General features: G+C 45.1%; 1 protein-coding gene across 1 annotated transcript in view; it reads right to left on the bottom strand.

Annotated features, from left to right (window-relative positions):
• Positions 1–14,830, bottom strand: part of SLC12A3 (solute carrier family 12 member 3) — a 1,234,282-nt gene that overhangs the window by 997,693 nt on the left and 221,759 nt on the right.

The raw sequence follows: 14,830 nt of genomic DNA, 5'->3' as shown, positions 1-14,830 counted from the left end.
CTGTAGCTTTTCCAGACTGCCTTGTCCCTGCATTGACGCATCTGCTGTCTTGTGTTCCTGCTATCCAAGTCTCGATCTGCTGTTCCTGCTATCCAAGCCTCATTCCAGTCTATTCAAGCCTCATTCCAAGTTGTGACATCATCAACAAAGTCCTTTATAAAGTACCTTGGAACTCTAATGCCTTGCCTTTGCAACAGGTTCCCTGTTTGGATTCAAGTCCTGCTTGGCTTTATTCCTATGCTTTGTTTCCTGCCTGGCTTTGTTCCTGTGAGTCTTGTCCCTGAATGCTTGCTCCTGTGTTTCTGAGTCTTGTACCTGAAAGCTTTGTTTCTGAACCATATTCCTGAAAGCCTTGCTTTTGCAAACTTTGTTCCTAAATGCCTTATTCTTGTATGCCTTAATTCCTGCCTGGCTTTGTTCCTGTGAGTCTTGTCCCTGAATGCTTGTTCCTATGTTTCTGAGTCTTGCACCTGTAAGCCTTGTTTCTGAACCATGTTCCTGAAGGCCTTGCTTCTTTGTGTGGCTTCCCTTACCTTTGAATGGCCATGTGGTCCTGCCTTGTGTTGCTTCTCTTTTTGAGTGGCCGTGTGCCCAGCCTTGCTTTGCTTCTTTGTGTGGTTCCCCTTTATCCTTTTACTGCTAAACCAAGTCTGTTTCTGGTTCATGTTCCAGCCAAACCAAGTCTGTTCCTGGTTCCTGTCCTGCTAAGCCAAGTCTGTTCCTGATTCTTGTTCCTGCCAAATCTGTTCCTGATGCCGAGTCTGTTCCTGATTCCTGCCAAGCCAAGTCTGTTCCTGATTCCTGTTCCTGCTAAGCCGTCTGCTCCTAATTACTGTTCATGCCAAATCTGTTCCTGATGCCAAGTCTGTTACTGATTCCTGTTCCTGCCAAGCCAAGTCCTGTTTCTGCCTTGTTTATGGTCTTGCTTCTGTTTATTCTTGTTGCCTAGCTCCTATACTGCTTTGTCTGCTGTGTTTTGTGCCTAGCCTTGCCCTGTTTTGTCTCATTCAGTCCAGTCCTGTCCAGATCCAATCCTTGCCTTGTCCTTGTCTTGCCTTTCTCTGGACCCAGATTTAATCTAGTTCCATGTCTTGCCTTGTTCTGCCTTGCCTTGAATTGTCCAGTCCAGTTTTAATCTAGTTCCGAGTCTTGCATTGTCCTGTTTGGGTTCCAGTTCTAGCCCCTTTGCCTTCCTTTCCTTGCCTCGTCTGGATCCGGTCTTTGTCTTGTCTATTGTACCTAGTTACCTCTGCTTTGCTTTGTTTTTGTCATGGTTGTGGCCGTGTCCTTATGTTCAGACCTACGGTTTCTCTGTATCTAGCTCTGTTACCTCCCCAGTCTGCCTTTTTCCTGCTGTTGTTCTTCCTGTGAGCCAAGCCTCACTTTGGTGTCCCTGAAGCCAAGCCTCGCTTTGGTCACCCTGCTTCTACTGCATTTCCTTCTTGTGACATCATCAGCCTACTCCTTTTTATGGACCCGGGGAGCTTTCCTGCGTTGCCTTTGCAACAGGTCTATTTACCCTTTTCTTGTTGTCCTGTTCTTGTTGTTTGATTCTGAGGGAACTGGTGGTCTTGTTAGCTGTGCCCTGGGCACAGCCCTGAGCTCTGTGTTTGTGGTTTTGATTTGAATTTGTATGGATTACTTGTCTGTTATCTTTGCTTCCAAGCAAAGCACTGTTCTGTTTCCCTGTGTGTGTGGCTCTGGTTTGAACCTGAATGGATTACTTCTCTGTTAACTAGGCTCTCCTGCATAGCCTGTTTCCCTGTGTGGTTTCCCTTGTTACCTTTCACTGTTCAGAGAGCCGGTTGTTGCCAGCTTCTTTCCTTGATTACTTTGTTTCTGTGCAGCTGTGTCTGCTCTCTCTCTCTCACTCTGCTGCCTTTCCTTTCCCTACCCAGCTGTGTGCACTGGCTGAGTTCTGGTAAGAATATTCTTTGTTTGTTTTTCCTTTTGTTTGATTTAACCCTTTGTCTGCCGTTTTTGTTATTTGGCTCTTGTGAGACCTGCTTCTTTCTGACTTGTGTATTAGAAGCAGCCCTTCCCTTTAGCATGATTTAACTCCTTGTCTGCTGTGTTTGTTTCCTGGTTTCTGTGAGCATTGCTCCTTCTCTGACTTGTGTATGTAAAGGCAGCCTTCACTTTTTGCTTGCTTTTCCCTTTGTCTTTAGTGTCTGTTATTTGACTCTGTGGCACTGCCTTGTGTATTCCTATGAGTAGCTTCCCTTTATCCTTGAGTGCCATGTGGCACAGCTTTGTGTGGCTTCCCTTTATCATTGAGTGCCATGTGGCATAGCCTTGTGTATTCCTATGAGTGGCTTCCCTTTACCATTGAGTGCCGTGTGGCACAGTTTTGTGTATTCCTTTGAGTGGCTTCCCTTTATTTTTGAGTGCCATGTGGCACAGCCTTGTGTATTCCTTTGAGTGGCTTCCCTATCTTCTTGAGTGCCATGTGGCATAGCCTTGTGTATTCCTATGAGTGGCTTCCCTTTACCATTGAGTGCCGTGTGGCACAGTTTTGTGTATTCCTTTGAGTGGCTTCCCTTTATTTTTGAGTGCCATGTGGCACAGCCTTGTGTATTCCTTTGAGTGGCTTCCCTATCTTCTTGAGTGCCATGTGGCACAGCCTTTTGTATTCCTATGAGTGGCTCCCTTCTATCCTTGAGTGCTGTGTGGCACAGCCTTGTGTATTCCTTTGAGTGGTTCCTTCTTCCCTGAATGCTGTATGGTACAGCCTAGAGTGTCTCTATGAGTGGCTTCCCTTTATCCTTGAGTGCCGGGTGGCACACCCTTGAGTATTTCTTTGAGTGGCTTCCCTTTTCCCCGAGTGCTGTATGGTACAGCCTAGAGAATTCCTACGAGTGGCTTCCCTTTATCCTTGAGTGCTGTATGGTACAGCCTAGAGAGTTCCTATGAGTGGCTTCCCCTTATCCTTGAGTGCTGTGTGGCACAGCCATGAGTGTTCCATTACGATGGCCATGTGGCCTTGTCTTGTTTTCCCTGTGTGCTTTCTGTTTGAGTCCTCTCTGTAAGGTTTCTGTTTGAGTTTGAGTGGGTTGCTCTTCTGTTTAGCCGTGACTACTAGGGCAGCCCTGAGTGGTCTCTCTATGTGGCACGAGTGGGCTGTTCTTTCGTTTAGCTGTGTCTACTAGCACCGCCCTGAGCGTCCTCTCTGTTTGGGTTCTGTTTGTGTTTGAGTGGGTGGTTCTTCTGTTAGCTGTGTCTACTAGCTCAGCCTTGAGCTGCCTCTGTGTGGCATGAGAGGACAGCTCTTCCATTTAGCTGGGACTACTAGCTCAGCCCTGAGCTACCATTCTGTGTGATTTCTGTTTGACTCAGTTAGGACTATTCGTTTATAGCTGTGGTTCTAGCACAGCCCTGAGCATCCTCTCTGTTTGGTTCTGTTTGTGTTTGAGTGGGTGGCTCTTCTGCTAGCTGTGACTACTAGCTCAGTCTTGAGCTGCCTCTCTGTGTGGCATGAGTGGACAGCTCTTTCATTTAGCTGGGACTACTAGCTCAGCCCTGAGCTACCCCTCTGTGTGATTTCTGTTGATCTTGGTTAGGATTATTTGTTTATAGCTGTGGTTCTAGCATAGCCCTGAGCTGCCTCCCTGTGTGGTTTTCTTATCTTTTACTTGTGGTTTCTACCATGTGAGTCTAAGTGGGGTTGTCCTTTCCCCTTTAGTTTCTTTGTGCCTGTGTGTAGGGTCTTTTGACCTCTTGTTTGTGGCTCTGTTTAGTGCAGGGTGTGTGCACTACTTGAGTAGTTCTTGCTCAAGAGATTCCATTTTGTTTCTTTTCCCATCTCTCTGGTATGAGTGGGTTCCAGTTCAGCCTTACGGCCCATATGAGTGTCCTCCCTTTGTTCCTGGTTATCTGCTTTTGTCAAGTTCTGTTCCTGGTTTTTGAATTAGCCAGGCTCTGGTTTCACCTTGTCTTGAGTGTGCTTTGTCTATTTGCCATGTCTGGAATCTTGTCTGGTTCGCCTCTGCTCTGCGCCTCCCCAGAGGATTTGTCTGCTGCAGCCCAAGGGCTCACCATCCCGAGTTTCATGACAGTTTTAGTCCTGTCTTGTCTAGCCCAGTCTTGCCTAGTCCTGATTTGTTCCGACACTTGCCCTGTGCCAGCCCAGGTGTCTTGTCTGCCACAGCTTTGGCTGTGGTCCAAGGGCTCAATATCATTGAACCCATGACACAGATTCTCACATACCCCTCAGCAAAACACCTCACTCACACTCACCCATTCTCACACACCTTTCAGCAGAAAACCCCCACTCAAACCCTCTTCACCAGTACACCCGTATTCACACATTCATTCTCACACTTACCCCTCAGCAGTAAACCCCCACATACCCATTCTCACATCCCCTTAGCAGCACACCCCATTCACACTCATTCTCACACCCCCTTCAGTAGTACACCCCCACTCACACATTCTCAAACACCCCATTCACACTCAACCATTCTCACACCTCCCCTCATCAGTACAGTTGCAAGATCCGAGACAACATGGTTTTACCAAAGGAAAATCGTGCCAAACGAAACTCATTGAATTCTTTGACTGGGTGACCGAAGAATTAAATCAAGGACATGCTATGGACGTAATCTACTTAGATTTCAGCAAAGCTTTTGACATGGTTCCCCACAGGAGGCTCTTGAATAAACTAGACGGGCTGAAGATAGGACCCGAAGTGGTGAAATGGATTAGGAACTGGTTGACGGACAGACACCAGAGGGTGGTGGTAAATGTTTACTCGGAGGAGGGAAAGGTGAGTAGTGGAGTGCCTCAGGGATCGGTGCTGGGGCTGATTCTATTCAATATATTTGTGAGTGATATTGCCGAAGGCTTACAAGGTAAAGTTTGCCTTTTTGCGGATGACACCAAGATTTGCAACAGAGTGGACACCCCGGAGGGAGTGGAAAGCATGAAAAGAGATCTGCAGAAGCTAGAAGAATGGTCTAACGTTTGGCAATTAAAATTCAATGCGAAGAAATGCAAAGAGATGCACTTAGGGAGTAGAAATCCACGGGAGACGTATGTGTTAGGCGGTGAGAGTCTGATAGGTACGGACAGGGAGAGGGATCTTGGGGTGATAGTATCTGAGGACCTGAAGGCGACAAAACAGTGTGACAAGGCGGTGGCCGTAGCTAGAAGATTGTTAGGCTGTATAGAGAGAGGTGTGACCAGCAGAAGAAAAGAGGTTTTAATACCCCTGTATAAGACGTTGGTGAGGCCCCACCTGGAGTATTGTGTTCAATTTTGGAGGCCGTATCTTGCGAAGGATGTTAAAAAAATGGAAGCGGGCCTTTGCGTGTGTTATGCCAAAAGGTCGTCAGCAGCGGCATGGCCTGAAAATGTCAACTTACTTTCCATATGGCCGAATTTGAGATCCAAGATGGCGTTGCTCTGCTAGGACGCTCTGAACCTCATTCCCGTTGAGATGCCTAAACGAAGAGGGAGAGTAGCGGGCAGAGCTTCCCCGCTTCCACCCCCAACATTGGGTCTAATTGACCGCTACATGAGACCAAGAGCAGCTGTACCTGATGGCGGAATGCCTCCGATAGGGAACGCCAGCGAACGAGAGATTTTGGCTTCCCCCGGACTCGAAACAACACTGAGCCCCGCTGCACGCACTCCCCCGCCTCAACCGCTCGGCACGAGTTCGTTCCTCCTTGACCCGACGGGGTCTCCCTCGGAAGGAGTAGGAGACCCGGAAGAACTTCGGGGTGAAGTTTCTTTTTCAACGGAGGACGGAATGGAGGGCAGTTTGCCCATATTGACGCCGAGCCATGCGTTGAGAGAAGCTGAGCGATTGGGAGAGACGAATGTAAAGTCTTCAGCAAGGTTTGATTTTCCTACTGAATTAGTGACTAAACCAAAAGATGTGACTTTAGATTCCCTGTGGGATTTGATGTCTAACCTGGGACAATTTTTTCTTAAACAATTTAATGAGGTTTTACCTAAGGTGAATAACATTGAAAGTGGTTTGCAAAAACAAGAGGAAGAGATTAAAGTTTTAAATGAAAAAATGGAGAAAACTGATCAAAAAGTTAAGAACTTGGAAACGCAACAAACTACGATGATAAAGGACTTAATAAATCTTAGGCAAAAAATGGAGGTTTTTGATAATTATACTAAGAATCATAACTTAAGATTTGTTAACTTTCCTAACTTTCCTAACTTGAGATGTTGAAACGTTATTTCCTTGAAAATTTGAATATTTTGGAAAAAGATTTTCCACCTTTTTCTCAAGTTTATTATATCCCAGAAAAAAACACGAATCCAGAACTTGAAAAACCTATTGATGTTTCCCTTTTGCTTGAGACCTTTGATTCTGAATTGGCTACAGCTGCCACCTTGGTGGCAACTGTCGCATTGATGCCTGACAAGAATTGGATTTTCCATTTGTTTTTCCGTAATAAGGATAAACCCTTTTTGGGTTTTAAAGTAATGCTATTTCCTGACATCTCCAAGGAGACGAGACGACGGAGGAAACAATTTTTGCTCCTTAAGCCTGGGGTTCTGCACTTGGGGGGGTACCTTTTTTCTAAGATACCCCTGCAAGTGCATAATTAGGCTGAGGGGAAAAAAGTATGTGTTTACTGAACCTGGACATTTGTCTTCGCTAATCGTCTCAGCTAAGATGGAGAAGCATTAAAGATAATCTACAGTTTCCTAGTAGAGAAAGATTTCCTTGTATTAGTTCCTGAGTTATAGTTCTCTCTAAATTTAAATTCTTGGATCTCCAATTATGGACTTGAGTGTCTTATATTGTTGAAAGAGTAAAGATTTATTTGCTCTTTCTTATTTTTTCTTTTTCCTGTTTAAAAATTATCTGTTAACAGACTCTTTCCTAAACAAGATTCTTTCTTGTAAAAATTGTTTAAATGAATAAATAATAAATTTAAAAAAAAAAAATGGAAGCGGTGCAAAGAAAAGCTACAATGGTATGGGATTTGCGTTGCAAGACGTATGAGGAGAGACTTGTTGACCTGAACATGTATACCCTGGAGGAAAGGAGAAACAGGGGTGTTATGATACAGACGTTCAAATATTTGAAAGGTATTAATCCGTAAACAAACCTTTTCCGGAGATGGGAACTAGAGGACATGAAATGAGATTGAAGGGGGGCAGACTCAAGAAAAATGTCAGGAAGTATTTTTTCACAGAAAGAGTGGTAGATACTTGGAATGCCCTCCCGTGGGAGGTGGTGGAGATGAAAACGGTAGCAGAATTCAAGCATGCGTGGGATAAACATAAAGGAATCCTGTTCATAAGGAATGGATCCTCAGAAGCTTAGTCGAGATTGGGAGGCGGGGCTGGTGCTGGGCAAGACTTCTACGGTCTGTGCCCTTAAAATGGCAGATACAAATCAAGGTAAGGTATACGCAGGAAGTAGCACATATGAGTTTATCTTGTTGGGCTGATTAGATGGACCATGCAGGTCTTTTTCTGCCGTCATCTACTATGTTACTATGTTACTATATGGGGTGTACAGAAGCCCCCCCTCAGAAGACCAGTCCAGACACCTAATTCTACAATTCAGGATGTCAAAGGTCCATTCATTGTCAGCTCTTGTCTTCCACTGTGCTTCATTGTATCTCTCCTCAGCGGCCCCTGGGGGTGTACAATTGCCAACTCCTAGGCATTTGCCTCGCACAACCCGTATTATCGGAAAAAAGATGGGCGCCCATCTTTTTTCAAAAATATGGTTTGCCTCATTCACGGAAATAGGCGCCCACGGATATAGGCGCCCATGGAGATGGGCGTTTGCGTTCGATTATGCCCCTCCACGGCAACCAAGCTTTCATTATTGCACTTCAACTCTAATGCTAAGGTCCAGAACTGGATGGAATAGTTGCCCAACGTCTGCAATGCTTGTAGTAGGTTCAGAAGTGAAGCTGCAGAAGAGGCTTTCCCTGATTCCTCAAAGATTCTCCAAAATTGGCCCAACAACTAACATGGGATCATTCCCCTCCCAGAGTGGGGTCGCCCAAGCAAGGGCCGGTCCCAAGAGAAGAGAGATAATATATGCCACTCGAGCTCGGTCATAGGGGAAGTTCCATGCCTATAGTTCAGAGATGATCTGGCAATGGTTGAGGAAACCTCTACAGGTCTTTGGGTTTCCATCATATTAGGGCGAGGTGCTGGATAGATTCCTGGGACCGCTGGGAACGCTACTGGACACAAACTGGCCCGCGTAGTAAAGAAGCCTCAAGCAGAGGTGTTGCAGGGCCTTGGAAATGGTCCATGCGCAAGGTCAAATCTTGAACCACCCCGGAGAGCTGCAGGAGTTGAAGAGCCAGCTGTTGAAGTAGCTGGCCTTCACAATCTGTCAAGAGTCTGGAAAGTGAGCCCTTGGACCATTACCAGGCACTCAACCCATTGGTCAGGAGTATCCTGACAGACAGCAGATGAGTCACCCTAGACTGGTGGTGTCCCACAGAAGACCAATACACAGAGACTGGAGACTGAAACACTGTACTAGACTGGGTACAGGAACACTGAGATTGGAGACAGGAATGAATAGTTAAGCTCTGGAACACTTTTCCAGAGAATGTGGTAACAGCAGTTAGCGTATCTGGGTTTTAAAAAGGTTTGGACAAATTCCTAGAGGAAAAGTCTACAGTCTGCTATTGAGACAGACATGGGAAGCAACTGCTTACCCTGGGATTTGTAGTATGACATATTGCCACAATTTGGGTTTCTGCCAGGTACTTGTGACCTGGCTTGGCCACTGTTTGAAAAACAGGATACTGGGCTAGATGGACCATTGGTCTGACCCAGTATGGCTACTCTTATGTTCTTATGAGGTGCAGGATGGGATACGGGAACACTGAAGCTGGAGACAGGAACGCGGAGTTGGACTGGAGACTGGAATACTGAAGCTGGAGACAAGCAGGACTGGAGCAAAGACAAAACTGGGCTGGACATGAAGACAGGCAGGGCTGGGGAAAGGCAGAGCTGGAGCTGTAGACAGGCAGGGCTGAGGATGTAGACAGGCAAGGCAGTAGCAGACGTCAAGCTAGGCAGACTAGGACCAGACAAGGCAACAAAGGAAAGGCAACCTTTTAGCGAAAGCAAAGCGGTAGGGGTCCTGGTGCCTTAAGAGCCTCCAACGGGTGACATCATCCAGGCAGCACCAGCATCTGCTACCCTCAAAGGCACAATTCCAGCACGCATGCACGCCTGGGAAGCTAGCTCCTGCCGGCGCCAATGTAGCAGGAGGTGCGGGGCCATGGAGTGCTGATGCTGTGAGCGGTCCACCGTGACAGGACCCTGGAAGTGCATCTCGGAGAGTCAAGGGGCCAGGGCATGGCCGTGGCCATGACATCTGGAGTTAAGGGAAGGAAAGAGAGACAGGGATGGAACTGGGCTGGTGAGGGATGAGAGGCAATAGAGAGTAGATGAGTACAAAAGATGAAAATAGGAGACTGAGTAGGGGAATAGGAAACTTGGGAAAAAGACAGAGAAGGGCAATGATATTGCAGGAGAGGGGATGAGAGCGAGAACTAACCCATCTGAAGACGTTATCTGGAAGGTATGAAACTACTTGCTATCACTGCCAGACATTTTGCCTCTCCAATACTGCATTTCTACATCTAGAGCCTGTATATTTCTAAGATCCACACTGGGAGAAGGAGAAAAGGTGAAGATGATGGTTCAGGCCTGAAGAAGGGGGGCAGGGAAGTGTGCTCTCCCCTTGTTAGTCCATGTGAATGTGAGGGGGCATAATGAAAGAAATTTCCCATTGTTGGCTAATTTTCAGTTTTAAAAAATTACATATATTTATTTATATCTATCTTCACTGTTTTGATACACTGGCTTCCTATTCAGTATGTTTTTGTCTATTTTTTTGGAATAACCATAATGAATATGTATGTAATTCATATATGCAAATGAATATGCTAATGTACCACATCTCCCCCTCCCCCCCCCCCCCAAAAAAAAAATGAAACAATCAAACTACACCCATGCTGTTGCAGTTTCCAGGCAGGTCCTTGTACTTTGAGAGTTTAATCTGTGTGAAGAGAGATAAAGGTGGTTAGGGATTGTAAAGGTGTGGGTGGGTGTGTTGAGCTCACCTAACAGCCACCACTCTGAAAACACTTACAGATGCCTGAATGGGACAGGATTTATTAATCATGGCAAGTTCCTGGGTAGTTTGAACACACTTCTGTGATAATATATGAGGCATTGCAGATGACCTGTGTGTTCAATGAAAGGTAGGATTTGTAGTTGCTATAGGTATCCTCACTCCCTGCAGGCAGGCTGAGGGCTATATGGGTGCAGTCAATAGCCCGCAGCATAGATGGAAAGCCTGCAAGCTGATAAAATCCTGCCATCATTTGGTGTTGCTGTACCTCACACAGAAGGAATTTGATATGCTGGGTGTCTCTTCACAGAAAGCTCTGTAAGAACTGAGCAATGCAGCATGATGCAGCTAGCTGGCTAATGCCTGCTGTGACTCTGCAGGGTGTCTGGAAGGAGCTTGTGGCCAGAAATGCTAGGGCTGTAGTCACCTTCAAGTGGACCAGCAGGGTTTGTCCCCTCCACATTGTGGGCTCAAGATCTTCTTCAAGCAGATTGCAGAGGTATTGCCTCTTTATTAAATCTGAACCTGCGCTCACATTGCTTCTCAGTCAGGTCCATGAACAGGTTCTAGGCCTGTATACCCTCTACTCATTGTTTCTTCTTCTCATCTGTCGCCCACAGCAGCATCATTTCACTTCTATTAATGCTTCAGTGGTCAAATAACTACAATCAATACATACCAGCAGTGTTGCTCAGTGGGCCCAACCATCTACACACACACAGGTAGACAAGCAGACAGACACAGGTACAAAGTCACAGAAAAAGACACGCCCATGACAGGCAACAGTAGCTGGACACACAGAAACACACACACTCAGAGTAGCAAAGAGGCATGAGATAAAGAGGGCAGAGAGAGGACTGAGGAAGGGGGTTCAGGTGTTGCGGGGGAGATAGAGGATGTTAGGATAGAAAGGCTACAAGGAGGTGGGGTAGAGGAATGTGAGGCTCTGTAGGGCTTGATGGGGGGAGAAAAGTCTCCAATTAGAGACTAGGTAAGGTCTGAGTATGCACCAAAATACCAACGAGCAGCACACCGCACCTCCAGATCACAAAAAGCAAGATTCCAGCCAATTAGTTGACATATAGAATAAAAATTGTGCATGCTGATGCTGGGCACACCCTGCATCTGCCCACTCTCTACTACATCCACAACCCCTTTCATGGTGCATCAGTGCACATTGCACTTAGTACAGAACTGTCTTTGTCACACCTAAATCATGCATTTGCATCCATATTCAGCATGTACCTGTTGTAGAATTAGGTAGTATATAACTCATTGTTTTCAGAGTCCTACTTTTGTATATTTTTGTGTGTTTGGGGTGAGACCAATAAATGGGTATTTTTATTCTAATCATTATCAGACTCCTTCAGTTATTTTTCCTGTTTGGGTTTTTATGAGCCTATTCAGAGACTCTAGACCAAATGAACAGCCCCTTAGCCATCACCACGCTTTCCGTTTTTGTTTAAAACAGTACAGCAAAATACATGATCAGAAAAACCTGAGTTTAGAAAACAAAATCTATTCAAAAGTGTCAAAATATAAAGTCACCAAGGTTAATGTTTTTTTTTAAGAACATTAAAGTTTCTAGTAATGTTATACAGATGCATACAAACTTTCATTGCAGCATAGCTAGGAAGGTAAAGATGGTCAATGGAATGAGTAGGTCTGTATTATGTGGTTTCTTGGGTTACTTGATTAGTCATTTTTAAAGTCTATTATCCTATTTGCTATCCCAGACATATTTTACAACAGCAATTAAAAGCCATAAAAATATGTAGCTCATCATGGGCCCCTTTTGCAAAGCTGCAGTAAAATGGGCCCTGCAGTAGCATCGGCACATGGATTTGTTGTGCTCCAAGGCCCCCTTTTACCACAGCAGCTAAAAGGACTTTTTTTTAAATGGAAGTGCAGTAAGTGTAACACTTGCCATGTGACCAATTCCCGGGCTGCCTGATTACTGCCGGGTGAGCCCCCAGTGCTAAAAAAATTAAACTATTTTTTCAGTGCTACAAACGGCATGCATTGGGGGCAGCAGATTGGCATGCAGCAGTACATGTACTACCACTTTGTAAAAGGGGCCCATAGAGAGGCAGTGATGCTGTTTGTCTAAGTTATGATTAGATCAAGTTTGAGACCCTATAAGCATCATTGATAGATACACCCCTAGTGTGAGTATCTGAGAAAACAGCATACTTCAGAAAAAAGAGATAGTTGCATGTAAAGCTGAACAGTAACAGATTTTTTGTATCTGTGTCTAATAATATTATGAGAGTGCCAACTTGTGTCTAACTCACAGGTTTCAGGACCTATTTGTGTGAAGATGGCTATGTAAGACTTTGCACCATATGAGAGTTTCAAAACAGAACTAAGTCAAGGAACTGAGGGCCTAATATTTAAATGCACTTATCCAGATAGCAGCCTGGTCCACCCAGTGATTTTCAGATCACTCTATGAATAGAATGCTCATACCAAACATCTTATTATATTGAAAATAGGTATGTGCATTCATTTGAAATAACATGGGAAATGCCATGTAGTTTAATTTTTTGTGTGTGTACCATTAATAGCATGCACTTTTCCAAAAGAGTGCATCCTCTTCTGAAAGAGTGGCTTCTTTCAAAAGAGTGTGCTCTTTTCTCAGAGTGTGTGCACTCTTTCCAAATGAGGGCATACTCTTTTCCAATAGTGTGTGCCTGTGTACACAATTGTGCATACATGACTAGTGTGTACATGTGCACACTATAGGAAAAGAGTGTACTCTCTTTTGGAAAAAGTACACACTCTTCCAAATAGGGAACAATCTGCAAAAAGCACACACTCTTTCAAAAGAGGACATACTACAACAATATTGCTCCTGTATGAAAAAAAAATTGAATTTAAGAAAAAACAGAAAAAAAAATAAAGTTCCATAACACCCCAAATGGAAAAAGAGATACTGCTGGAATTGATATATGCTCATGAAATTAAAGACAGCAACCCAACTGGCTGGCAAATTCTAGCTCATGCTGTGAGGTTAGATCCAGGTTTTTGTTTGGATGTTTTACCAAGAAGTCAAAGGGAAGGTGTTGTAGCCCTTTAATTTTTTTCAATATAAAAAGCTATCTACTTCATTAAACATGTGGATATGGACTGTATAAAGCAATTTTTAACCCATGTAAATAGACAGATTCTATTGATCTAAGAACATAAGAACTGCCACAAGGGGTTGGACCAAAGGTTACTCAAGCTTAGCACTCTGTTAGACTTATAGTATTATACTGTATATTGTGGCAAGGCTACATCCCAGATGTATAGAATGAAGCAGCAAAACCCTAAACTACATCTCCCAAAATGCATTTCCAGTCCCAGCAGTGAGAGCCCAGGGGATAGGCAAGCTGCCATATACCGTCTCTGACCACAAGAGGGAGGGAGAATGAAGGAGTCCAGTTCCCCTGGACACGCAATCAGTATATCATGCTGCCCACCTGTAATAGGGAGGGGTGGGGTGAGAAGCAGGAGGAGGATTGGATGGATTGTATGGAAGAGGGGGTTAATCAGGCTGAGCAGGGAGAAGAAACCAGAATGGAATGGGAGCTTGAGAGCCTGGGGAGAGCAGCACCTGAAGGTTTGAAAATCCATATTGTTTTGAAAGTTATTTGGATTGAAACCTGCTTAAAGAGAGAAGCCTGTTTTCTTTTGGGTTAGACCTGTTTGCTGTGGGGAAACCCTGACTGTTGGGGGAGGTTGCTGGAAGAATTACAAACCAGGTTCCCCAAAAGCTTACCCTGATTATGTTGGGAAACTCTGTGGAATTTGAAAGACTTGTTTGGAGAGGGGGAGAAAATCCTGCTGAGAGGCAAGTACTGATCTTGCTACTGACTTGAAAAGGAAGGACTTTCAAAAGACTATTGCAGCCCTTCAGGACAGGGGGCCGAGACTTTGTGTTTGGGGGCTTGTACACTAAGGGGGCTGTATGTTACCGAGACCCAGGTCTCCCCAAATAAGGGGGCTCAGTGGAGCAGCACAAGTTAAAGGATGAGTGTGAAAGAACTTGTTCCCCACAGGACTGAACTAATAAAGTGAGTTTGCATATGATGACTGCCTTATTTGCATATTTGTGAAGTCTGGAGAATCCTAGGTAGAGTCCCTGGAAAAGTGCAGTGGGTCACTGCCCGTGAACTAGAGGAGTGACCGGGGCATACTGGACATAACAGGGAAGGATTTCCAGCAGGAGGAAGGCAGGGTAGATCAGTCACCCTGAGTAAGGAAGGAGCCCAGGATATAGAGGTTGGTGCGTGCTTAATGATTAAGAAAAAACCGGCCAGAGTCCTGCTCAGGGCCCAGGGGCTAGTAAGGCTGGGCGGAGAGCAAAAAGTGCAAGCATCTATACAAGCTGCTCAGAAGTCAAGGACCAGTGAGGACAGATGGAGAGCCTGGACAGGAGCCACTAGAGGGCCACAGCAGACACAAGCACCCCCGGGGGTTTACAATATGAATGCATTTTACTATTGTAAACTGCTTCATAGCCTTTGTGGAATGACAGTATAAAAGAATGAGAAATCCTGTCTCCAACAGTGGGCAATCCAATCCAAGTTAACTATGCCTGGTAGGATCCCAAAAAGCATTTAGATAAACAGTAGCTTTCCCCAAGTCCAACTTAGTAATGGTTTACAGACTTTTCTTCCCATAAACTTCCAATACAGCTTTAAAAACCTGCATTCACTAGTCTTTAATTTCAGAGTTTGAGTTCCACATGTT

This window comes from Microcaecilia unicolor, chromosome 5 (assembly GCF_901765095.1).
Source record: "Microcaecilia unicolor chromosome 5, aMicUni1.1, whole genome shotgun sequence".
NCBI classification, from domain to species: domain Eukaryota; kingdom Metazoa; phylum Chordata; class Amphibia; order Gymnophiona; family Siphonopidae; genus Microcaecilia; species Microcaecilia unicolor.
The sequence above is the reverse complement of the archived record's forward strand: the minus strand, read 5'-3'. Positions and strand labels throughout refer to the sequence as shown.